This window comes from Tamandua tetradactyla, chromosome 9 (assembly GCF_023851605.1).
Source record: "Tamandua tetradactyla isolate mTamTet1 chromosome 9, mTamTet1.pri, whole genome shotgun sequence".
Taxonomy (NCBI): domain Eukaryota; kingdom Metazoa; phylum Chordata; class Mammalia; order Pilosa; family Myrmecophagidae; genus Tamandua; species Tamandua tetradactyla.
In genome coordinates, this window is record NC_135335.1 from 14271525 (window position 1) to 14298192 (window position 26668).

The following is a 26668-nucleotide window of genomic DNA, read 5'->3' on the forward strand; positions in this document are numbered from 1 at the left end:
CACTCCCCTGAAGAACTCAGTGCATCACAGACCCAGGGGAATCTCTGGATATTCCAGAGAAGCTGGGTGTGGCAGTTGCTGTGGGAACCTTGTTTCCTTATGCTCTGTTTATTTTCTACTGTGAACATGTCAGCTTCCTGGCCCTTGGCTGGGGTGATGCTGAGAGGGTTGTCTTCAGTCCCCTGGAGACCCCCAGCTGGATTAAACCTCACTTGCCCACGAAGGTAATCAGGTCATTAATGAACCCCTGTTTTTGGCCTCCTTTCCTTCCCCATCTCATTCCCCCACTCCCTTCTATGTGCTTCCTGGGATCCCTTTCAGAACAGAATTTTCAGAAACCCTTATCAGAATCAGCTTCTGGAGGAACCCACTGGAAAACATGGGGGAAGCTGCTACTGCTAACTAGCAATTACTGAGCCAGGCGTTCTTTCAAGTGCCTACATGCACACACCCATTTAATCCCCTTACCATCCTACGAAGCTGGACCTGTTGTGATTACTACCATTTTACAGAGACACAGAGAGGCTGGGACACTTGGAAAGGTCACACAGCTAATAAGTAGGGGGCTGTGGGTAGGGTTGGATCCTAACCTAAGTGGGCTGATTTCAAAGTCACAACACTCAGGAGTCAATTTCCCCCATTATCCTGGTAAGGGCGTGGAGGCGCTGAAGGCTAAGGTACTTGCCCAAAGTCACCCAGCTAGCATATCAAGGAGATGGGATGATGTTTCCCGAGCCTGACGCTTAACTGCCTGGTAGAACTGGCCCTCAGGGGGCCCTGGCTTGCTGGTCCTGACACAGACCCTGGCCTGTAGCACCACGAGCCGGCCGTGACCCCGTGGGCGCATGCCATGCAAAGTGTATTGAGTCAGTGAGGGTGAGCCCGGCCCTATTTCTGTAACCTGAGATCTGCTGACTGAGGGAGATCCTGCATTCATAGAGGGACCCAAGATATGCATCAGACCATTTGGCTTTGAGCCGTGGGTCCTCCCCCCAGCCAAGGGGTGCTGCAGTCGAGAGGGTTTGCCAGGCCCCAGGTGGCAGAGATCTGCATCCCAGAAGTCCCTCACTTATCACCCAGGATCAGAGATGGGCTGGGCAAGGCCCCCCTCCACCATCAGAAGCACTAAGTGAGTGCTTACTATGTGCCGGGTGATTCCCATTATCGCCCCTTTTAACCCCCGCGCAGGTCAGCCTCCTGAGAGTGATTGTCAGCCCCACTGTTTGCTGAGTGAGTGAATGGGCCCTCACTGCAAACCTGAACAGCCAGGAGAGGTTGACTGCTTGTGCAAGGTGACCCGAGGAAAGGGTGGCAGGGTCAGGACTGGAACTCAGGGCTTTCTGACTCCAGAGCCCAAGCTCTTAACCTCCGCCTCCACTGGGCCCAGGATTGGGAGAAGGGAGCTGAGGACGTGGAAGGACTTCCTCAGTCTTGGGTGCCTCTGGCAGCTGGGATGAAGCTGAGCATGGCTGCAGGTGAGGGCAAAGGCCCTGTCAGAAGGAGGCACCGCTGGGGTCGGGCTGACAGGGGCCACTCTTCATTGGGCCACTCAGATATCTCTGAAATAATTGAAGACTGTTTTCCTGTGGCTTCCCTGGAGGTTTCCATCCAGGCTGAATGAATGTCTCATGCTTCTCCAGCTGTCCCTCCCACCACCGGGCAAATCTTTGGAAAGACCCTTTCAGAACGTGGTGCCCAGGTTTTCCTGTCCCACAGACAGCCGAGCGGATTTGTCACCTGCCCATTCGATGACCCTTATTAGTGTGGCCGGGTCCCCTAACTGCTTCCAGGCAACAAACCACCTTGGGGATATCCAAGTGAAACACTCCATCTGGTTCCAGCTGCTGCCAAGCTGTTTCTGACACCCTTTGCCCTCTGATCCTGTTCATAGGTGATTGCCTTTTTTTTTTTGGACAGATGCAGGATTTCCCATTTGCCCCTGTTCTATTTAGCGCTCTCTGGGGGCCCAGCTCTCCCCCTCTGATATCTGCTGGCTCGTTCTCCTCCATGTGCCTGAGCAGCCACTTCGGGCTACTTTGAATCAGTCCCGGCTGAGAACGTGCAGCAGGACAAGGGTTATCGTGGAAGTTCTCATCTTGAAGGATTATCTGGGAGGTTCATCTTTTCTGTACATTCCTTGCAGCTCACAGTGAGTTTCACATCCTCCAGGGGAGGGGAAGAGACCTCGGGGGGGGGGGGGGAGGATAGGAGTGGTTCCCGGGGTCCCGTGTGTGAGGCGTTGCCAGCACGCAGAGAAGCTGAGTGGATCGAGAAGGGTCCTCTTTGCCAAGCTCTCGAATACGAGTATATATGCTGCTTGCTCAGGGCTGAGGAGATCAAAGCTTAATTCCTGATACTCTGGCTGTGTCTGCAGGTTTCACTGAAACAGAAAGGGGGAAGTCCTGCTTCTCCTGGTGAAGACAAGCCCTCCTCTACCTCCTCAGCCCTTCACCAGCCTCTACGGCATGTTCTGCAGAGGAAGGGGTGCGGGTGGGTTGGGGGAAGTCCTTTTAAAACGGTGGGAAAGCAACACCTGTGCCGGATGCGCAGCATATGGCCCCAACACCTGTGCCTGTGTGTGGTGGCTCAGGTCCCATCTCAGCTTCACCCCCGACCTGTACAATTACCGTGTTTCTTGAACATTAGTGAGCATCAGAATCACGTGCGGGCCTTGTTAAAATGCAGATTCCTGGGCCTCACCCCATGAAATTATGATTCGGCAGGTCTGACCTGGGGCCACGAATTTTGTTTCTAACAAGCTCCCGGTCAGTGCTGTTACTCTGGTCCCCGAACTCCACTTTGACTCATGAGAGGGAACACAGCAGTGCATAAACAGCTTTCCTTCTTTGCATCCTATCCAGGCCAGTGGCTGGGTTCATTGCCATCCTATCATGTGTTTATTCACTGAGTATTTAGTACAGTATCTAGAGGTACAGCAAAGGATGGGGCAGCCAAGGTCCCCGCATTGATGGAACTTAGATTGCATGGGGGATCCAGATATCAAAAACATTTGAATCTCAAAGCCATCCTTCGAGGAAGGCTGAGCAGGAATTATTTGCCTGATTTTACAGGTCAGCGTCATGGAGAGGCTACCTGACTTGCTGAAAGTTGCATAGATGTTATATGGAAAAGCCAGAACTCATCTCGGACCGCTGATTCCCAGCCTCTGGCTGTGAGCCATCGCAGCTTCATGGGATTGGATTTAGATGGGAGAGCTACTGCCCCTGGAAGCATGTTCCCAATGGGTGACAGCTGGGGACTTCAGCTTTATGCACTGTGGGAGAGAAAGACAGACAGACAGGCACACCCATACTCACCCACACACCCACACCCACGGACTCTCAGTTCCTAAGACCTGGATAGTAGGAGAGTTTCACAGTTCCTTCCTTCCCCTCCCTTTCTCTCTGTTTACTTATCCCTCTCCTCTCATTTCCCCTGGCATTTGGCTTCTCTCTAGCTCTGCCCCTTCCACAGTGTGGATATTCCACAGTGCAGTATCTGCTCGAGGGAGGGTTGTCACTTTCAACCAGTGTGACAGCCTCATCTCCATGGAAACTGGGGAGGCTGTGCTTTACTGATCTAGGAGGAGCTCTCCAGGAACAAATTATGAGGCCCCTTCCCTGAAGCATGGACCAACTCGGTCCCTGGTTTATTATTGGTGAGGCTTGCTGACCGTAGCAAAACCTCTGCTTTCTGCACCCACGCACACTCCAACAGTGGCTCTACCCCAATTTGACTAAGCTCAGTCCAGGAACTTCAGGTCGGCGAGATGAGATTCCCCCTGAGCCAACAGTCTTGCTTTCTCTGTTCCTCTCATGGAGTCTCCAGAACCTCAAGCTTCTCAGGTGCTACCTTCAAACCCCTGCCCTCGGATCCTCCTTCCAAAATCTCTAATACCACGCATGGTTCATTCTACCACAGGTCATTTGTCCCCAAAAGGACCATTCCTATGTTCACGTATAGCATATTCTGCTAAGTGTTAAAGGACATAAAAGTTACAGCAATATCGATGGCGAATAAATTTTTGTTGCCATGGATTAAAAAAACCACACGCAAAAATGTCTTGATTCCACTGGTATTTTAATGGCAGAAATTGTGTTCGGAGTAGCCACCTCTTAGGGAGCGTTTTTGCAGGTGTTAGCTCAGAAGGAAGTTATTGCTGCTGTGCTGGTTTTCAGAAGTAAAACCAGAAGTAAAAATGCAGCTGGTAAGAGGCAGACAGGGGGTTTGAATCCAGGACTCTGTTTCCAAAGTATGTGCTTCCATCCACTCCTCCCTGCCTTCCTGGTTAGGCACTTGACCTGAATGAAGAGTAAATCCATTCAGTAGCCCAGGCCTAAATTTCTAGTCTTGCTTGAACAATCAGCCGCAGGCGGAAATTCCCGCCACCGAGCGAGTGCTAGAAATCTACCCAAGGGTTATTCTGCTGCTGTTTTATTTTCTGTTCAAAATAAAATGTTAGATAACATTCAGATAGGATAGCTCTCTGCTTGAGTGTTTTTAGTTCTCTACTGATGAGATAAGTCTGAGTAGATCTAAACAACCTGCTTTTTTTTTTTCTTTCTTTTAATCAGATGCTCTAGAAGATGTGGCAGATTGCATTTTCCAAAGCGGCTGCAACGCTATCTCCCATTCATCTGCTCTACTTACAGAGTGCCCTTGACACTCTTCCCTTCAGTGTTGGGATCCCCTCAAGGTCCAGAGATGGACCTTCGTGATTGACCCAACCCAAAGGGTATGGCAGAACTGTTGCTGTGTGATTTCTGATCACAAAAAGGCCACCTGTGTCTGCCTGGCTCTCTGCAGATGCTCATTCTTGGAACCCAGCAGAGGAGACCCAACCATCCCCAGCAGAGGACACCCAACCATCCCACATGGAGAGGCTGGTGAAGATGTTCGAGCTTGCCGCATGCATCACCCACTAGGCATGAGGGAAGAAGCTTCCAGAAGGCTCTAGCCAGGTTATTCCCAGGTTCCAGTCTTCTCAGCAGAGGCCTCAGACACTCCCTCCCTGCTATGGCCTGTCCATGTTTCTGCCCCACAGACCCTGTGATCATAATGAAAATGGTTGTTCGATGCCACTAAATTTTGGGGTCATTTGTTACTCAGCACTAGTAACTTGGATGGAAGGGTTTTGCCCATAATCAGGTGTGTCTGTCACGGGGGATGTCTTCTTCTGGTCTGTTTTTGCAACCTCTCCTGGGGTAGGTGGGCTAGGCAAGGATGGAAGCCAAAGCTCCATTACTTCCTTAGAGGCGGATTCATTAGAGCCCTTCCTTGTTCTTTAGCCACAATATATTTTATTGTTAACTTGTTTATTGTTTATCTCCCTCTGGCCCCCACTAGAATGTCAATTCTGGAAGGATAGATTTCTTTTTCTTATTTGAGAAATTATAGGTTTACAGAAAAACCGTGTGGAAAATACAGAGTCCCATATAATTCCCACTTGCACACAGTCTTTCCTATTATCAGCATTAGTAGGGCACTTTTGTTACAATTGATGAAAAAATATTATTATAATTATGCTATTAACTATAGATTGTACTTTACATTAGGGCTCATTGTTTGTGTTGTACATTCCTATGGTTTAAAAAAAAATTATTCTAGTAACATATATGCCACCTAAAATTTCCCCTTTTAACTACATTCAAATATATAATTCTGTTGTGTTACTAAAATACTAAAACTTTGTCATCAGTCCAAAGAAACTCAATACCAATTAAGCATGAATTCTCCTTTCCCTACTCCCAAAACAGCCCCTTGATTCTAGTTTCTGACTCTATGAATTTGCTTATTCTAATTCTTTCATATCAATGAGATCGTACAGAATTTGTCCTTTTGTGCCTGGTTTATTTCACTCAGCTTGATGCTATCAAGATTCATCCATGCTGTCACGTGCATCAATATCATCTTCGTTCCTTTTCACAGCTGAATAATATTCCATTGTAAGCATACACCACATTTTGCTTATCCACTCATCTGTTGATGGACACTTGGCTTGCTTCCATCCATTGGCAATTGTGAATAAGGCTGTTCTGAACATCTGTGTGCAAATACCTGTTTGAGTTCTGCTCTCAACTATTTTGTGTATATACTAGAAATGGGATTGGCAGGTCATATACTAATTCTATACTTAATTTTCTAAGGAACTGCCAAACTGCTTTCCATGGCAGAGAGGACAGGAGTTTATTATTTTTTTTAATCTGCTTTGTTGCTGTATTCCCAAAGCCTACATAAGTACTTGATACTTAGTAGTTGCCCAATAAATAATTGTTGACTGACTGAATGAAGAGCCACTATCAAGTGATCACAAGATTGTACAACATTTCCTCATGAGAATTTCGTTATTCCTATCATGTTCTAATTATGACAATGTAAAATTATCTTTTGGACAAAGGTGAGCTAAGATTGTGGTGGGAATTTCTCCAGTATAATAGTTGAGTCCCAGCTTTTTCTTGGAATAAAAAAAAATTTTTTTTTTATTATCATTAAATATATGATGAGTATCAGGGAATTTCAGGTCTATACTGGGGAATTTGCAAAGGAGTTCGTTCATGCATTAACTCTCTAAAAAGATTTAGGATCAGTCAATGAATAAGATTTAGGATCAGTCAGTGTAAAAGAATGGATTCAGGCAACTTTTCCGTGTTGCCTGGCTTGTGCTGGGTATCACAGGGACCACAAAGAAGTATAAGAAGCTACTGCTGTCCTCAAACTAGGTTGAGTCCAGCTGGGGAGATGAGTCTGAAGTCTGTGACATAACCAGCCAGATAAGGCAAATTAGACCCAATAGCAAAATCAATAGTGTTTTATAAGCTGAGGTTTCTAAGGGTGAGGGAGTATCAGGGAGGACTTCCTGGAGGAGGCACGCTGGGAGGGACGAAGGGCTGGCAAGGTGGTCAGCTTCCCAGGGTACTGATACTCAAGAAGACTAAAACACTGCAAGAATTCATTAGAAATCTGCTGTCAGTTAACTCAAGTTTCTACCTTCAGATCCTCACATAACAGGTGGAAAGGGAATTAGCATCCCTTTTGCCAGAATAGATAATGCCTTTAAAGAGAAAGTAGAACTCCTTCTTCCCAGCCCCCACCTACCTCTGTGGGATATTATTATGATACGGGTTGCAAGTTGCTACACCCACTAGCTTTGAGACCAGTCAGCTGTCGACCCCTGGATTGGGCATTATTGACAGCCCAGATTCTGAAACCACATCATGCACTGCAAAAAGGGAGGTTTACCTAGAATGTAATTTGCAAGCCTTTAACATGTGTTCTAGTTTGCTAGCTGCCGGAATGCAATATTCCAGAAACAGAATGGCTTTTGAGAAAGGGGAATTTAAAAAGTTGCTAGTTTACAGCTCTAAGGCTGAGAAAATGTCCCAATTAAAGCCAGGCTATAAAAATGTCCAATCTAAGGCATCAGGGAAAGATACCTTGGTTCAAGAGGGCCGACGAAGATCAGGATTCCTCTCTCAACTGGGAAGGCACATGGCGAATGTGGCAACGGTCTGCTAGCTTTCTCTCTTTGCTTCTTGTTTCATGAAGCTCTCCTGGGGACGTATTCCTTCTTCATCTCCAAAAGTCTCTGACAGCGTGAGTTCCCTGCTTCTTGGCTCTCATCATTCTGTTGTGGTCCTGCCTCTCTCTCCTCGTTTGCAAAAGGAACTCTCTCCAAAATGTCTCCTCTTTTATAGGATTCCAGTATACTAAACAAGACCCATCTGTAATGCGTGGAGACACATCTCCATCTAATCAAGTTAATACCCACAACTGATTGAGTCACCTCTCTGTGGAGATAAACTAATCAGGTTTCCAGCTTATGGCACTGGGATTAGAAGAAACTGTTGCTCCCACAAGATTGATTAAGATTCAAACATGGCTTTTCTAGATCCTTTCGAACCAGCACAACATGTCTCCAAAAAGTTGTCTGATTGCAGGGCAGAGGCGGGTAGAGGGGAGGGGAGTGACAACAGAAAAAATGACAACTGCAGAAAAGTAAACAGTGAGCTGCAGAAAAGCAAGCGTTAAACATAGTCAAAATAAGGCTCTCCGCTCCCCCAGTAAGTCACCTCTGCTGTTTGCAAACGAGGGTGAGTAATTCTCAGTCATGAGTAGGGGAAGTGCTGTAAAGGAAAGACACCAAATAAATTATTAATAGGTGATGTGTTCATCTTTGAACACAGGGTAAGAGGGTCACAATTTTTATTCGTGGGAGAATGTTTTTTTCCCCCATTCTCACCAAGTTAACATCAGGCAAATACTGGCAGATAATCAATTTGAAAGGTGGCCAGATTTTTAGTCTGTCCTGGGTACCCAGGGGTTTCTGCCCTGCCCTGCAGGAAGGATTTGTGCCGGTCACATATTTCTCTTGGTGCCATAATACTAATAATAGACGTGGGGCAATTTTAGAATTTCCCACAGACCACAGCTGGAGGAGTGGGGGCATTGGTAGAACTGCCCAAGAAAGCACCAACTTGGTGACTCTGTTCCAGTACTCTTATGCTGTTCCCTTCTTGACCAACTCTGTTCCAGGCTGTAAATAAGCAGCCGTGAGCAGAGCTGACTTTACTGGGCACAGTAGCCTCAGCCGGTGCCAGTGAATATCTGCGACTGTTCCCACCTGGCCATAACTTCTGCCAGCTCAGGGCAGGTGCCCACGTTTGGTGCTTAATGCCACATCTCCACCTGGTGGCCTCTTGTCACATGTCCCTAGGACTGCCTGTCTGCAGAGAGTAGCTTTCCTGGGGGTCTATAATGACCATAGGGTTTATTGCCCAAATGGGAGCTTTTGTCTGGATGGGACACGAGGACCAAAGGTACAAACTAGGGTTGTGTCCTTAGAAGAAGAGGAGGGGGCGTCAGAGAGTGACATGCTGCAGCTGCAAACCAACGGCTGCCAATGCTTGCTGGCAAACACCAGGAGCTAGAAGAGGTCAGGAGGAATTTCCCCCGAAAGGTTGCAGTGGGAGCATGGCCCTGCCAACCCCTTGATTTCAGCCTTTCAGCCTCTATCCCCTGGAGGGTGATAATGCATTTAGCAGCCCCGGGCCACTGGTATACCTGGAGGTGACATTCCCACAGGGCCCTGTGATGTGTCCGGTGCACAGCAGTGCCAGTGCCACCGTGTTTCCCATGGGCATCATAGCACCCATCTCTGGGCGCCCTGTGCAGCCGTGTGTCTGTGCGAAGACAGTCATGCAGGGAATGGGGGTGGCGAGGCTGGGGAAGGGGTTCCATGGGCTCTGTGGCAGCCAGGGGGTGAGTTCGAATCTCACTGTTTTTTTGGACTCATGGGGTATCCTCGGGTAAAGCATTGAACCCCACTCATATATATATATGTGGAAAATAATGCATCGGGGGCTGCTGTGCAGGTTAAATGATGCTTATTGTACTTAGCACTATGCCAGGTGCAGCATGGTCCCCGCTGGGGAGATGCCAGTGGGATTTCTTTTGGCCTTGCAGGAAAAGGTGTGCTCACTGCACCCACCCCAGGGACCCTGTCGGTGCTTGACCCTGTCTGAAGTGGGTGGCCCACTCCCTCAAGATGTGGACATCTTTGGGAGAAAGAGCAAAAGAAACTTTCTCTCCCGCAGAAAGGTTACGGTAGAGAAAAAATTCGACCTGGCATGGAAGCATCCCGAAGTGGTCCACTGTCCCCACCCCCTACCCCTGCGGCTGCTTTTCTGTCAATTTCTTTGAACCTTTTTGGCTCACGTGGACTCACCTGCTCCTGCTACTTCGTCGTCTTCTTTTTTTTTTTTTACACCCCGCAAGACTGAGAATTTAATTTACGTTGTAAATCTGCCACTCGCGCAGTGAGGCTCTGTGTTTCAGAGATCTCAAGTCTGCGACCACAGGAAGTAAGATTTTCTTTCAGGGCACACAGGGAAACTTCTACATCATTCATATGGCACCAAAGTTTCAAATTTGAAGCCTTCAGCCTATCCCTTTCCCTCCTCATTGTATTCAGTGTATTTAACAACAACCAGCTCACATCATTATACCTCTTAATTCTGCAAAACTCTGCAAATGTGTCAAAAACATTATCACCCAGAGCCTTGTCTCATATAAGCATTCGAGTCACAGGATCTATTGGGGATATTTTGATTTTCTCTTTTCCCAGCCCACCCCATGGACTGTCCGTGCTGTCTTGATTATTTGAAACAGCGTCATTAGTACCTCTGATTCTAGTCAGAGTAGGAAACCAATTGTAAAATCCATTTTTAAGAACCTGTTTCTCAAGAACTACTCCAGGTACCAAGCTGTGTTAGGGTTCCCTAGAGAAATAGAACAAACCTGCTCCTTTATTCACTCGCTGTATGTCTTCAGGTAAATTGGGTTATCTCAGCTTCAAGTACTTTTGTCTGTGAAACCAGAGTGATAAAACCTACTAGGCTTTTTTTCCCTCACAGGATTATGAGAGGAGGTGATAAAGTGACACACGTGCATTTGGTGGCTGGTAAATGTAACAGGTCTTGATTATGACCAAGGGGCGGCTGTCATTGGGGTGGGTGGGGTTGAACTTGGCACTTACACCCCTTCTGTTCTTTTATCCCCTCTTTTAAGGAGCCCTCTGCCTCCTACTGCAACAGGCCTAGGATGCATCAGAGGAGGATGGCTTCAGTGGTGGAAGTCCAGGCACCAGCAAAGGGCTTTCGGGGACACAGGTTGTATGTCCTTAGATTATGCAGGCGTCCACCGTTCTGGTTTCAGGTAAGGTGGGTCTTGCGGGGGGTCAGTTGACCAACTATGGTGCAGACTCCATTCAGAAAGGGGAAGGAGCTTATTAGGAGCTTTCCACGTGTGAGGCTCTTTCCTTGGGCTCTCTCAGTCCTTAGAGGGGGCACATGACAGAAGCATCAGCCCCATCTCAGAGAGTCAGAAGAAACGCAGGCTCAGAGATCTCCATAACTAGCCTGCTGGCCCAGCCCGGTGGCAGCATGGCTGAGGTTTTATGCTAGGTCTCTCCAGCCCCACAGCACTTCCTTTGTACCTTCTGCTAAGTCAGAAGACTCCTTCCTTAACCCACCTGAACCAAAGGAACTGTGGTCCTGCCCCCTGCTCCAGGGTCCCTCCTGTCTACTTGCTGAGCTCAGGCTGGGAAGCACTGACTTTTTTTTGACTTATGGTCTCTGTCCTTACCAGGCCATACAACATTTGGGCTCTGCCTATGGCATTTTGTTCTGTACTTTTACGAGTGGGTTTTTTTTTTAGCAGATATATATTTTTTATATATTTTTAAATACCAAAAAAACACAAAGAAAATGCAAACATTCCTATTTTGATCATTCTGCTCTACGTATATAATCAGTAATTCTCAATATCATCACATAGTTGCATATTCATCATCATAATAATTTCTTAGAACATTTGCATCTATTCAGAAAAATAAATAAAAAGAAGACAGAAAAAAAAAATTATACATACCATACCCCTTACCCCTCCCTTTTGTTGATCACTAGCATTTCAAACTAAATTTATTTTAACATTTGTTCCCCCTATTATTTATTTTTATTCCATATGTTCTACTCATCTATTGACAAGGTAGATAAAAGGAGCATCAGACACAAGGTTTTCACAATCACACAGTCACATTGTGAAAGCTATATCATTATTCAATCATCATCAAGAAACATGACTACTGGAACACAGCTCTACATTTTCAGGCAGTTCCCTCCAGCCTCTGCATTGCATCTTGAATAACAAGGTGATATCTACTTAATGCATAAGAATAACCTCCAGGATAACCTCTCGACTCTGTTTGGAATCTCTCAGCATGGACACTTTATTTTGTCTCATTTCACTCTTCCCCCTTAGGTTGAGAAGATTTTCTCAATCCCTTGATGCTGAGTCTCAGCTCATTCTAGGATTTCTATCCCACGTTGCCAGGAAGGTCCACACCCCTGGGAGTCATGTCCCACCTAGACAGGTGAGTTTGCTTGTTGTGTTGGCTGGAGAGAGAGGCCACATCTGAGCAACAAAAGAGGCTCTCTTTGGGATGACTTTTAGGCCTAATTTTAAGTAGGCTTGACCTATCCTTTGTGGGGGTAAGTTTTGTATGAACAAACCCCAAGACTTGGGGCTCAGCCTATAGCTTTGGTTGTCCACACTGCTTGTGAGAATATCAAGAATTCAACTTGGGGAAGTTGAGCTTTCCCCCGTTCTCACCATTCCCCGAAGGGGGCTTTGCAAATACTTTTCCACTCTCTGATAAAATCATGAGTGGGTATTTTGATTTCCTCCCTTCTCTTCCCTGAGGCCTGAAGAGAGGTCCTTCCTTCAGTTATCAAGAGGACATACTTGACCCTGAGCCTCAGTTATCAAGAGGACGCACTTGACCCTGAGCTGCAAAGGAGAACCGTGTCTCTTTGTGTGAAGGTGATTTATTGCAAGTGCACTTTGCATGTGTTCTGGTTAGTATATATACCAGAAATGGAACCACTTTTATAAAGGGGAATGCATTAAGTTCCAAGTTTACTGTTCTAAGGTCATGAAAACGTTCAAATGAAGGCACAAACAAGAGGTTACCTTCACTCAAGAAAGGCCGATGCAGCTTGGGATTTCTCTCTCAGCTGGGAGAGCACATGGTGACATCTGCTAGCTTTGTCTCTTGGATTCTTGTCTCATGAAGTTCCTCTGGTGGGTGTTTTCCTTCTTCATCTGTAAAGGTCTCTGGCTGCGTGGGCTCTGTAGCTTTTTCCAAAATGGTTCTCTCTTAAAGGGCTCCGTAAGCAACCCCACCTTGAACAGGTGGAGACACATCTCCATGGAAACCATCTCATCAAAAGTTACCGCCTACAATTAGGTGGGCTACTTCTCCACGGAAACAATAAAAAACATCCCACCCAGCAATACTGAATGAGGATTTAAAGAACTTGGCTTTTCTGAGGTACACAACAGATTCAAACCAGCACAGCAAGGAACTGGAGGAATCTTCCCCAAACCAGTTCAAAGTCGGGATGTGAGTTAGGTCTTTTATAGGGAAAAGAGAGTAGGGGTCAAAAACTAATGCCCACATGATTCATTCTTGTCAGGTCAGTGGTGACCTGGGATCTTTGTGAAGAGGGCACGAGCAATTTCTCAATCCAATGTTATCTCAAGCACATCTTGTTGTCCCATCTTCAGTGATTCGCTTTTGATATTGACTTGCATTCTTATGTGCAGGGTCTTCATGACTCTTTTCTTAGTTGATCCTCAGTAATGTCAAACTTTTGAGGGGGAAGTCACTAATTCACTAGGCCACAGGGTGTTGTTGATGCCTGTTATCTTATTTCTGTAAGCAGAACTGAGAAGTTCTGGTTAATGTGCTGGGAACTAAGTACAAAGAGTAGCTTGCTAAGCTCAGCTAGGGTTAGTATATTCTCCAGCTGTCACCTCTTCCTGACCTGGGAGGTCCCTGGGATGGGGGTGTCAAGTCTGCTGCCCACAGACGTTTGGGGCTGGAAGGGAGCCTGGAGTTTGATGTGCTCCCCCACCCCCCGCACTTCATTTTGCTTCCTTAGGTAGGGAAGGGGTGGGCAGAGAGGCCCAGGTGGGGCAGGGCTGAGGCCAACCCCTCAGGAAGCACAAGCAGTGCATTGCAAAGCTAGCAGGTGGGCCCACTCAGGGCCTTTTGGGCTGTACATTTCCTGTATTAGGGGACAGTTTCCAGCACCATGCAGGATAAGCAAGACCAACAAGTGTGACGAAAAATTGATTCTGTAGCTGGTTCTGCAGATTTCTTAGGGGGGTTCCTGCCAGATTTCCCCAGTTGGATCGCTAGCACCAGGCAACTGAGCTAGGGGTGTAAGGCATTTCCCCTCGGCTCATATTTATCCTACACTTCTGAAGCTCTTTAGCTCCATTATAAGTGGGGACACTGAGCCTTAGTCATAGGGGCACCAAACCTGGGCCTTTCTGCTGCACATCCTTGATCTTGGCTCCCAAGGCCTCCTGCCTTCTCTGGCTGGGCTCAGAAGCGGGAGGTTGGAAGAGCAGGACTTTGAAGCTGGCTCTGCCTCCTCCTGGCTGCGTGTGGCTTGGCTGAGCCCCTCCACCTATCAGACCTTAAAAGGGGCAAATGGTTCAGCTGCTCCCTCTAGCTTATTTGGTTCTCTCTGTACTCAGTTTCCCAACCTAGAGAATGAGGATAAGGGCAGGCAGCTGTCATTCCTCCATGGGGACTATTAGGAGCAAATGGCAATGGACAGGGCAAGACTTGGGAACCTGAGAAGGGTTGTGTGTGTTTGCTGTGAATTACCACCCCAATCTCACCGTTATTCCAGGGAACTCCTTGGAAGGGAGGATGTATCAACGATGGCTCTCCAGAGTAACCGAACCAACCTGATATGTGTGTGCATGTGTGTGTGTCTGTGTAAAGTGTTATTTTAAGGAATGGGCTTATGCAATGGTGGGATCTGGCAAGTCTGAAATCCATAGAGTCACCTCTAGTCAATGTGGAAACCTTGAGCCCAAAATCAGTAGGGGTGACCAGCAGGCTGGAAACTCAGAGTAGACGGTGGATTCTGGAGGCAAAATTTTTTCTTCTGAAGTCTTTTTTATTATTAATTTTTTTATTTTTTTAAAAATGCAAAAAAAAATCCCACCAAACACAAACATTCTAACTTTTGATCATTCTGTTCTACATATACAATCAGTAATTCACAATATCATCACATAGTTGCATATTCATCATCATGATCATTTCTTGGAAACTTTGCATCTATTCAGAAAAAGAAAAAAAAAAACGGAAAAAAATTCATACATACCATATCCCCCACCCCTCCCCCTCACCGATCACCAGCATTTCAATCTAAATTTATTTTAACATTTGTTCCCCCTATTATTCATCTTTAATCCATATGTTTTACTTGTCTGTTGATAAGGTAGATAAAAGGAGCATCAGACACAAAGTTTCACAATCACAACAGCAGTATACAATCATCTTCAAGAAACATGGCTACTGGAGCACAGCTCCACATATTCACGCAGTTGCCTCCAGGCTCTCCACTACATCTTGACTAACAAGGTGTTATCTATTTAATGCGTAAGAATAATCTCCAGATAACCTCTCACCTCTGTTTGGAAACTCTCAGCCATTGACACTTTATTTTGTCTCATTTCACTCTTCCCTCTTTTGGTCAAGATTTTCTCAATCCCTTGATGCTGAGTCTCAGCTCATTCTAGGATTTCTGTCCCACGTTGCCAGGAAGGTCCACACCCCTGGGAGTCATGTCCCACGTAGAGAGGAGTAGGGTGGTGAGATTGCTTGTTGTGTTGGCTGGAGAGAGAGAACACATCTGAGCAACAAAAGAGGTTCTCTTGGGGGTGACTCTTAGGCCTAATTTTAAGTAGGCTTGACCTATCCTTTGTGGGGTTAAGTTTCATATGAACAAACCCCAAGACTAGGGGCTCAGCCTATAGCTTTGGTTGTCCACACTGCTTGGAAATCACAGTTCTTGCTCTTAAGAACTTCAACTGATTGGACAAGGCCCACCCACATTATTCAGGGTAATTGCCTTTACTTAAAGTCAACTGATGGTGGATGCTAATTCCACCTAAAAATATTTCCACAGCAACATCTAGGCCAGAGTTCAACCAAACAGTAGGGCACCTTAGTCTAGCTAAGTTGCTGCATGCCATTCCCATCACAGGATCCTAGCTGAGCGGCTCAAAGGTGGCAGAGCTGTCCTGATTTCCCACGAACCTATTTCTCACATATGCTCAAATGCCTGAGATGCACAGACGCCTCCTGCTCAGATCTTGGAGACAGCGTGAGGGCGTATTCAACAGAAATCTGCACACTCGCCAGCTAGGCATAGCAGAAGGTGGCATGGAAAACCCAAGAAAATAGATGAGAAAGATGCCAGCTGGTCACTGCTAATATCAGCCCATTTCACAGAGGATGAGACTGAGCTTTAGAAAAGTTAAGGTCCTTCCCCATAAGCCACACAGCCAGTAAGTTAAAGCTGGGATTCAGACACAAGGTGCCCAATTCCAAATCCAATGGGCTCAACCAGTCAGCTGGACTCTCTGCCAATGGCAAAAAATAGAGAACAGGTAAGAAAGGAAATGGAATAGTGTCCAGTGTATTTGGCTTTAAGAGGTCGCTGGTGACTACAGGGAGAGGGCCACGGTGCAGATGGGAGGTGAGGAGGTGGGTCAGTGGGAAATTGTTGGCTGTGGAAGGAGAGGGAGAGAGAGAGAGAGAGAGAGAGAGAGAGACAGAGAGAGAGAGAGAGAGAGAGAGAGAGAGAGACAGAGAGAGAGAGAGAGAGAGAGAGAGAGAGAGAGAGAGAGAGAGAGAGAGAGAGAGAGAGGGAGAGAGAGGGAGAGAGAGAGAGAGAGAGAGGCACTATGTGAAGACACAGCCAAGTTTGAGTCCACGGGAAGGAAGTTGGGTCTCGGGGGCCTGCCATCCAGGGACCCTAGGCTGTGGGGGTGGGGGAGGAAGAGAGACCTCAAGCGTCTGGGACTGAGTGGGGGTTGGAAGTTCCCCACCACATTTGCACCCACATGCTTCGTTTGGACCCGACTGTGAAGGTAGCGTTTCTCCCTTCCTTAGGGTGTAAACAGATGGAACTCATCCACTCCCCTGGTCTTCCCAGCCCCTCTCCTTGCTACGTGCAGGGACATGGAGGTGGGCCATGATGTGTGTGTTTGTGTGTGTGTGTGTGTGTGTGTGTGTGCCATCACACAGGTCTCACCGGGTCCCCAGTCAGGCCAAAAGAACACTCACTGATAAAGCCCTCACCTTCTGATTTGCAGCCTGCCCCACAACCCTTGCAACAGCTGGAGCCCCCTCACTGCCAGGCAAATGTTCTTTAAGGCCAATGCAGGAAAAACCAGGAGCCTGCTGCCCATGGAGCTGGGGCTCAGTTCTGCCCCGGGGACTGCACATGTGTGCTGCCTTGAACAAATTCCTCAAGCAATTCAAGCCTCATCTTTGCCCCGTGCAAAGATGTAAATGGGGAATAAGGAGATCTCTCTGGAAGGTGGTTTCAGGGATAAATGGAGTAGATGAGGAATAAGTCCTAATGCAGTTCCTTGGGCACAGCTGGTGCTCGGCAGGTGATGGTTCTCTGCCCAGTCCCCCCTGCCCACCCCCCCCCGACTTTACTTTCTCCACCTTTTAGGCCTAAGGTACTCACCTGAGAACTCCAGCTTTCTGCTGCTGGCAGCCAGCTCCACCATGAAGGCACGTGTCCCGCGACAGGCACGCGGCCAGCTGTGCTGTCCTTTATCTGCCATGGAGACCAGCGCACCTGTCACGACCTGGCCGATGGGGGGCGGGGGCTGGTGTCACGTGCCACAGGTGTCATGGGCTTCCTTCACGGACATTTGGCCCAAGAACATCCCCTGATCTGGCCGAGGGGACTGGAACCAACTGGTGGAGGTGAGGAGGATGTCCCAGTCATCCCGTGGGGCACAGATGGTCACGCGCGGCCGCTGGCCCACAGAAGCTAAGGCAGCCGAGCGCCGGGTCCGCCGCCCAGTAGCCAAAGGGCAGGACCTGCCACCTGGTGCACGGACAGCACATCCCCTGGCATGCAGCATCAGTCAGCCTTGGTACCCACCAGCGGTGCAGCCGTACACAAGCTACTAACCAGCATAGTTCTCTAGCATCGAAAGGAGGAGTTTCCGGCTGGGATTCTGAGAGGCCAGAGGACCAGAGAAGCCAATGCCACTTTGGGTCTGCCTTCAGCCGCCAGTTGAGATACAGGCTGTACGTAAAAGGGACAGAGGTGCTGTGGTGGGGGAGGAAGGCTGGAGTTGGGTGCCTGAGACGGCTGCGGTGGGGGGGGGGGGAGACGGTCAGAGGTCGGAGGCCCCCTCCCCACTCTCCCCCCTGTCCTGTAGAAAGGCTCCTAAGGGGATCCGTCTTCATTCAAGGTCTCCCAACATGAGCTGTGCTGCCTGGAGGTGGAGGCCACTGCTGAGGAAACTGCCCCCCGCTCCCCCACTGGGGGAATTGTGCAATTTGCCTTGGCGACAAGGGTGGCTGCTTCTGATGGGAAGAACTGCAGAAAGTCAGGAGGAGTTAGGGTCTCTGAGAACTCAGGGGCAGCCCTGCCTCCCTGCAAAACCCCTTGCGTGGGAAGGATTGCTGTCCGGGAGTGGTTTATCCCAAAGATGGGCATTTCCGACTGACCATGGGACGGCTGTATAATAGGAAGAAAAGGGGCTTGTGGGAAGAGTGGGGCACCTGGCTTTCCCCACTGGGCTCTGTACAGAGCCCAGAAGTGGGACAGACTTCTAGAAGATGATGGCCAAGGAGTCCCAATGACCTGGTCTGGTGTTTCCCAAACTGAGCATGAGGTCACCCAGGGCTCCTGTTAAGAGGCAGGCTGAGGCAGTCGTTCTGGGGTGGGGCCGAGATTCCGCTTTTTTTGACGAGCTCCCAGGTGATGGGAAAGCTGCTGGTCTGTGGATCACACTTTAGGGGGCCAGGGACCAGTTTCTTATTTTGAAGATGAAGAAACCAAGGCTCAAACGTGGGGCAGGACTCCCGGGATTTGCCGGGACCTGGCATCAGGGGATTGAGAAAGCCTTCTCAACCACAAGGAGGTAGAGAGAAATGAGACAAACTAAAGTGTCAATGGCTGAGAGATTTCAAATACAGTCGAGAGGTTATCCTGGAGGTTATTCTTATGCGTTGTATAGGTATCGTTGCATAGCTTATGGTGTATTGGAGAGGCTGGAGGGAAGTACCTGAAACTGTTGAGCTGTGTTCCAGCAGCCTTAATTCTTGAAGACGATTGTATAAGGTTATAACGTTTACAGTGTGACTGTGTGATTGTGAAAACCTTGTGTCTGATCCTCCTTTTATCCAGGGCATGGACAGATGAGTAAAAAAATATGGACAAACAAGAAATAAATAATAGAGGGGCATGGGGTAAAATAAATTGGGTAGATTGAAATAGTAGTGGTCAATGATGAGAGATGTGGGCTGTATAGTGCTTTCCTTTTTCTTTTTCTTTCTTTTTCTGGAGTGATGCGAATGTTCTGAAAAATGATCCTGGTGATGAATACACAACTATGTGATGCTATTGTGAGCCACTGATTGTGAACCACGTATGGCATGTATGTGTGTGTGAACATTTGTCAATAAAAATATTAAAAAGAGTGTCCTCTCTGACCCAAGACTGCAGATCCACTGGAATCCTAATGACGTCTCCCTCAGCCCCTCCACCCCCACCCTATAACCAAGGGCTGAAGGGCCAGGAGAGGAGACACCTCCCTCCCCTTCTTTTCCTCACTCCTCTCCATCATATCCTCCTTTACCCGAGATAAGGGGCCAGGAGTAGAAATGGTCTCCCCGTCCTCCACCTTCCAGGGTAATCTATTGGGCCAGGGAAGTTCTCTTAACCAGACAGCAGAGTCACAGGCTAAACTCCTTCCCCTTTCGGTAAACACCTACGGGAGTGGATGGACAGAAGGCTCTAGAGGGTCTGTATGTGCACAGCCCATTTTCCACATCAGATTTCTATAACTGGAAAAGCGATACCCACGCTACAGAGAAGAGCAAGGCAAATGAAAGCTTAGTTTCTTCGACATTTGCAATCCATACTCGAAATTGGGCTACAAGCTTCAATAAATACTCCACTGACGGGAAGAAAGGAGGATGGTTATAGAAAAGGCAAAACAAGAGGCAGATAGGAAACAGGACTACTCCAAAAACCCAGTGCATTCTGGAGCTAGCTCAGCGGTACCAGTAACAGATCCAGGCTAGAATCCAAATGGTGTTGGGGACCGAGCCAGACTAGGGCATTATAAAGGATGCATCATTGGGGGTCTCCAGAATGAAGTTCCTAAACCCAGAGACTTAAAGTTCAGGACAAAATGCAACAAGCTGAAGATAGTCCCTCAGCGTTCCTCGGAAGAATTGACACTGCACACTGAAAGTATATTGATGTGGACCCAGAAAGTTTGGAAAATGTCAGAACAAGAAATACAACTTTTATGACTCAGAGTTTTCTTGATGCGAGAAAGAAACTGCAGAAAGTAGATGGAGAACTAGGATTGCTTTTTGCCAGGTGGTGGAAGTCGCGTTTAAGGTTTGGGACTTCAAAAAGCAAGCAGCTGTACAGGATTTGAAGCTCTGACCCAAATTTGTCTGTTGAGTATATTCCTGAGAAAGGAATAATCCCACACTTAATTCATATTTAACGAAATGAAGTAGGCCTTTTTAAGTGCTAGCCCTTGTGTTACCTGGGTATAGTAAGAGTTTAATGTTTGTATAATTGTTAATTGGTGTGTTAGGCATTTAATGCCTGTTTGTTAATTGGTGTGTTCGGTCTAGTTATTAACTGGTGTGTTACTTAACTAGAATAAGTGTCAAGTGTCTATTTAAATTTGTCGAATGACTCAGTGGCAGAATTCTCACCTGCCATGCTGGAGACCAGGTTCGATTCCCGGTGCTTGTGCATGCAAATAAATAAATAAATAAATAAAATTGTTGATTGCTATGTCCCTGCATTTGGATTGGTCAAATGTTCCTAATTGGTTACAGATTATGGAAATTCTTTTAAAAGGGAACCTTTGGGCTGTATTGAAAATTGAAAAGGTTTTGGTTGAGTCTATTGAAAAGAAAGTTTATTTCTGTTATAAAATCTGGCCTCAATAGGATTAAAAATGATAATACAAAAAAAAAAAAAAAAAAAAGCAGCACTGGAAAGACCAGTAGCTTAAAAGGCGAATAATACATACTGGAACTGTAGTGGACCAAGGGACCAATAGGACACAAGAGCAGAGGAGAGGTCTTGGGCTCATCTAAAGGAACAGGAGAGTTCCCTAAGAAAGTGGGAATCAACCGATGTGCATATTGCAAGAAAGAAGGCCACTGGAAGAGGAATTGTCCTAGCCACCTTCAGGGAAAGTTCCCGAGGGAAGCTGGAGGCCCCAGAGTTCTAATATCCCATCAGGTCCATGAAAGGGCCTGGAATGAAGGGGGCCAGGGGCTCAATCTCCCACCAGGAGTCTCTGGTCACAACACAGGTGGAAAAACAATGAATTGACTTTCTTGTTGCTACTGGATGGGTGGGAGTATTTTGACTATTTCCATGAAGATGTGACCCACCTAATTGTGGGTGGTAACTTTTGATTAGATGATTTCCATGGAGATGTGTCTCCACCCACTGAGGGTGGAGTTGCTTGCTGGAATCCTATAAAAGAGGAAACATTTAGGAGAGAGTCCCTTTTGGTAGAGTCACGTGAAAGCCAGCAGATGCCGCCATGTTCGCCATGTGCCCTTCCAGCTGAGAGAGAAATGTTGAACGTCGTCGGCCTTCTTGAACCAAGGTATCTTTCCCCGGATGCCTTAGATGAGACATTTCTATAGACTTGCTTTAACTGGGACATTTTCTTGGCCTTAGAACTGTAAACTAGCAACTCATTAAATTCCCCTTTTTAAAAGCTATTCTGTTTCTGGTATATTGCATTCCGGCAGCTAGCAAACTAGAACAGATTCCTATTCCAGAAGAAATCTTAAAGGCTGCAAAATGAGAGGCTGAGGCTGATGGAAACCTGAATGAGCAAAAACAGCAAAGCAGATTCAGGTGAAGTTTCAACAACCAGGTACTCTCTGTCATGTTAAACAATATCCACTTAAATTAGAATCTAGAGAAGGAATTGCTCCATTAATTAAAGCATTTTTAAACATCAGTGAATACAACCTTGTTGATCTCCATATGATATTCCAATTTTATAAGTATGAAAACCAGACTCCCTGAATGAATGCTGGTTTGTTTAAGATCTCTGAGCTAGTAACCAAATCGCAGAAGGCAGCTACCTTGTACTTCTGAACCAATGTATTTTGCTTATTACATTATATGGAGATCTTTGTTGGTTCAAAGTTTTAGGCTTACAAGATGCTTTTTATTGCATAATCTTGGCCCTGAATCTCAGGAACTCTTTGCTTCTGAATGCAAAGGCCTTGTTACTAATATAAAACAACAGTATGTTGGACTATTCTGCAAGTATTGTTAAAAGCTACCGCAGTATTTGGAGAAGGCTTACAGATTTAGGAGAATTGCACTTATAAGAAGGAGTATTGCTGCAGTATGTAGATACTATTCTAATTCCAAGTTTTACCAAAGAATCGTCAGATTAAAACACAATTTGAACTCAAATTTCTTAGCAGATTGAGGTTATAACGTTTCCAAGAAGAAGGTCCAAATTTTACAAACCTTAGTGAAATATCTGGGCTTAGAATTAACCAAAAGGCAGAGAAATCTCTTACCAGACAGGAGGAAAGCTCTGTTCCTTGAACCACTTACAAGAAGACAGCTTCAGGGGTTCCTAGGAATGGCAGAGTTTTGTAGAATTCAGATCCCTAATTTCGGACTCATAGCAAAACCCTTATATGAAGCTTTAAAAGGATCTGAACAGCAACCTTTAAATTGGACTACAGAATGTAAAAAATGCTTTCTGGGCAATAAAACATTTTAAAAAAGCTTTTTAGCAACCCCAGCCTTGGGACTTCCAGACCCCAAAAAACAGTTTGATCTTTTTGTTCATGAAAGGCAAGGAATTGGACTGGTTTTTACCCCCAAATTAGGAAATTCCAGGCATCCCATAGCTCACTTTTCCAAACAGTTAAACAATACTATACAAGGATGGCGGGCAGCCTAAGAGCTGTAACAGCCACTTGTGATATTTTCAAAAAGGCCAAAAAATTCACTTTAGGAAAACCCACCATTGTGCAAACACTACATGGCATACTGCCATTATTAGAACAGAGAGGCGGATATTGGTTCACTGCTGGCTGGTTAAGTAAATACCAAGTGATTCTGTCAGACAATCTAAGCATCGCCCTCAAAGCTTCTTCCAGTCTGTATCCAGCTACTTTACTTCTGAGAAGAAGAACGAAACATGACTGTATACAAATAATTGATGAAGTTCATTGTAGCCATCCAGATTTAGCTGATCAGACTTTAGAACATCCAGGTGTGGAGATGTACACTGATGGAAGCAGCTTCATGGAGCAAGGACTTCAGAACCCCTCTGTGCTGGTTTGAAAGTAGTATATACCCCAGAAATGCCATGGTCTTTTTTTTTTATTTATTTTTTTAAACATAACATACAAACACGAACATTCTTACCATATGATCATTCCATTGGAATATAATCAATAACTCACAATATCATCACATAGTTGTATATTCATCACCACGAACATCTCTCAGAACATTTGGATCAATCCAGAAAAAGAAATAAAAAGAAAAAAATTTGCACACTCCATACCCCCAACACTCTCCCTCACCGATCACCGGCATTTCAATCTACTAAATTTATTTTAACACTTGTTCCCCCTATAATTTATTTATTTTTAAGTCCATATGTCTTACTTGTCTGTCGATAAGGTAGATAAAAGGAGCATCAGACACAAGGTTTTCACAATCACACAGTCACATTGAGAAAGCTATACCGTTATACAATCATCTTCAAGAAACATGGCTACTGGAACATAATTCAACAGTTTCAGGTATTTCCCTCCAGCCACTCCAATATACCATAAACTAAAAAGGGATATCTGTAAATGCATAAGAAAAACCTCCAGGATAACCTCTTAACTCTGATTGAAATCTCTCAGCCACTTAAACTTTATTTTGTCTCATTTCTTTCTTCTGCCTTTTGGTCAAGAAGGCTTTCTCAAGCCCATGATGCTGGGTCCTGACTCATCCCAGGATTTCTACCCCATATTGCCAGGGAGATTTACACCCCTGGGAGTCATGTCCCACATGGGGGGGGGGGTGGAGGGAAGTGAGGTCACCTGCTGAGTTGGCTTACAGAGAGAGGCCACATCTGAGCCACAGAAGAGGTTCTCTGAGGGTGACTCTTTTAAATCCAATCTTGTAGGTGCAGACCTATTGTGGCTTTGGCACCTTTTCTTAGGCTGTTTCCATGGAGATGTAACCCCACCCATCCAAGGTGGGTATTAATTAGTTTGCTGGAGTCCTTAAAAGAGCTCACGGAGAGAGAAAGAGCTGGGTCGATACAGAGAGCAGAGAGACACAGAGACTTGGAGATGCTCAGAGAGCCATTTGAAACTAGAAGTTTGGAGAGAAGGACAGCAGATATTGCCACGTGCCTTCCCCTTGTGACAGAGAAACCCTGGATTCCATCGGCTTTTTTTGAGTGACGGTATCCTCTTGTTGATGCCTTAATTTGACCTGAGAATTGTAACTTGTATCTTAATAAACCCCCTTTAAAAAAGCCAATCCATTTCTGGTGTATTGCATTCTGGCTGCTTTAGCAAACTGAAACAGCTAGTGCCACAGCAAGACACACATTCACACACACAGACATACACACACACACATTTGCACAGACACCAACCCACCCACCTACCCACCTAGACACACTCACACTCACTCACATAGACACACACCCACACTCACACACATCCATATAGGCACACGCATATGTAAAAACAGACACGCAGACGCACCCACTCCCACCCGCCCACACATGCGTCACACCGGCACACAGGCACCAACACCCCCCCACCTGTAGACATATACACACTCATTCACACCCCCACACGCATGCACACATACATACTCATTCACACCCACAAATGCATGCACACATACACTCATTTACACCTCCACATGCATGCACATGTATGCACTCATTCACACCCACACACACATGCACACATACACACTCATTCACACCCCCACGCATGCACATGTATATACTCATTCAAACCCCCACACGCATGCACACGTATACAGTCATTCACACCCACACACGCATGCACAGTATACACTCATTCACACCCCCACACATGCATGCACACATGCACACTCACTTACACCCCACATGCATGCACATGTATGCACTCATTCACACCCACACATGCATGCACACTCACACCCCACATGCATGCACATGTATGCACTTATTCACACCCACACATGCATGCACACTTACACACAGATACAGGATGATAGGAGATACATACTCCTACACGCCCACACAGGCATACATACACCCAAACAGACCCCAGATGCACACAGTCAGGCACATTCAGACACAGGCACACACAGATACCCAAACAGAAGCACAGTCACACTCGGACCTAGTTTTGGACTTGTTTCTCCTCTCCTTTTCTTATAACATCTTCACCCCGTAGCTTCTTTTGCTTCTGGCTGCTGTGCCTTCCTCCTCTGCGTGATCAGCGCAGCCCCGCTCCATCACTGTTCTTTTTCTCAGCCTTCTCTTCACTGCGCCCCCCCCCTTTCCGTGGCCTCTTGCAGCCAAGCTGGGTCCTCATCTGCCTGGGTGTGGGGGACCCCTCGCCCTCATTCAGGACATGCTCAGCCTTGACCTGACTCTACCCCTCTCTGGCTCCCCTTCCATGAGGAACTTAAGCTCTCTGTGTGCCTGTGTGTGAGTGTGAGTCTGTGCACATGAGTGTGCCTGTCGGAGTGTGAGAACAGGACAGGGGCTGACCATGGGGAGGGAGAGAGGCTGTGAAGACACAGGTCAGCAGCCCCCCCAATTCTCAGAAGCTTGGGTCCCAGGCGCAGTGGCTTGCACCAGAACTCTTGAGCTAGAGGAGTGATTGCTGGTGCCCGTCTCGACAGGAAACTCCAAAGTTTCCATACCACCACCCTAGAGAGAGGTTCCAGAACACCAATCAGGGGTCCCCTTGGCCTACAGGAGAAAACCGAAGCCCAGGCCTCGCCCTAGAGCAGGGTCTCCCTAGGCTGACACTTTCTTTTTGTCTGCTGTATGGTGGGGGTCACATTTCATTCTTTTTCCATGTGCCTTTCCAGTTATTACAGCACCATTTGGTGATTTTTTGGGGGGGGGGGGCGGGGGAGGCAGTGCATGGGCTGGGAATGGAACCCTGGGTCTTCCACATGGCAGGTGAGAATTCTACCATGGAACTACCCTTGCATCCACCAGCTCAGCACTTTTGACATTTCGGGACAGATGATCTTTTGCTATGGGGAACTGTTTTGGACACTGTGGACTGTTCAGCAGTGTGCCGGTTTGACTCTGTTGTGTACCCCAGAAAAACCATGTTCTTTAATCCTCATTCAATATTGCTAGGTGGGAGTTTTTTGCTTATCCATGGAGATGTGACCCACCCAACTGTGGGTGGTAACTCCTGATTAGGTGATTTCCATGGAGATGTTTCTCCATCCATTCAAGGTGGGGTTGCTTACTGGAGCCCATTAAGAGGGAACCATTTTGGAAAAATCTACAGAGCCCACACAACCAGAAATCTTCATAGATGGAGATGGAAAAGACCCCCAGTGGAGCTTCATGAAACAAGAAGCCTGGAGAGAAAGCCAACAGACATTGCCATGTTTGCCATGTGCTTTTTCAGTTGAGAGAGAAACCCTGAACCTTTCTTGAGCCAAGGTATCTTTCCCTGGATGTCTTACATTGGACATTTCTATAGCCTTGCTTGAATTGGGACATTTTCATGGCCTTAGAACTGTAAACTTGCAACTTAATAAATTCCCCTTTTTAAAAGTTGTTCTGTTTCCGGCATATTGCATTCCGGCAGCTAGCAAACTAGAACAAGTAGCATCCCTGGCCTCTATTTCCTAGATACCAGTGGCTCCCACCCAGTTGTGGGGACAATCAGAAATGCCTCGAGAATTGCTAGTGGGAATCCCTGTGTTAGACCAATTAAGTGAGCTCTGCTGGAGGTGGGGCTGGGGGG

The 26668-nt window shown here is 46.7% G+C and overlaps 2 long non-coding RNA genes across 3 annotated transcripts; both read left to right on the forward strand.

Annotated features, from left to right (window-relative positions):
- The first annotated feature begins 15 nt into the window (after nucleotides 1–15).
- On the forward strand, nucleotides 16–5441 carry LOC143646762 (uncharacterized). Of its 2 annotated transcripts, none has more exons than XR_013157605.1 (5): nucleotides 16–224; nucleotides 1918–2149; nucleotides 2375–2490; nucleotides 3072–3172; nucleotides 4575–5441. It is a non-coding gene; the product is annotated as an uncharacterized LOC143646762 (long non-coding RNA). The 2 variants fall into 2 exon arrangements; XR_013157604.1 differs by having other exon boundaries at nucleotides 2375–2463.
- A 5081-nt stretch (nucleotides 5442–10522) lies between these two features.
- Nucleotides 10523–20404, forward strand: LOC143645883 (uncharacterized). Its single transcript, XR_013157205.1, has 3 exons — nucleotides 10523–10713; nucleotides 17115–17704; nucleotides 17872–20404. It is a non-coding gene; the product is annotated as an uncharacterized LOC143645883 (long non-coding RNA).
- The last annotated feature ends 6264 nt before the right edge of the window (nucleotides 20405–26668 follow it).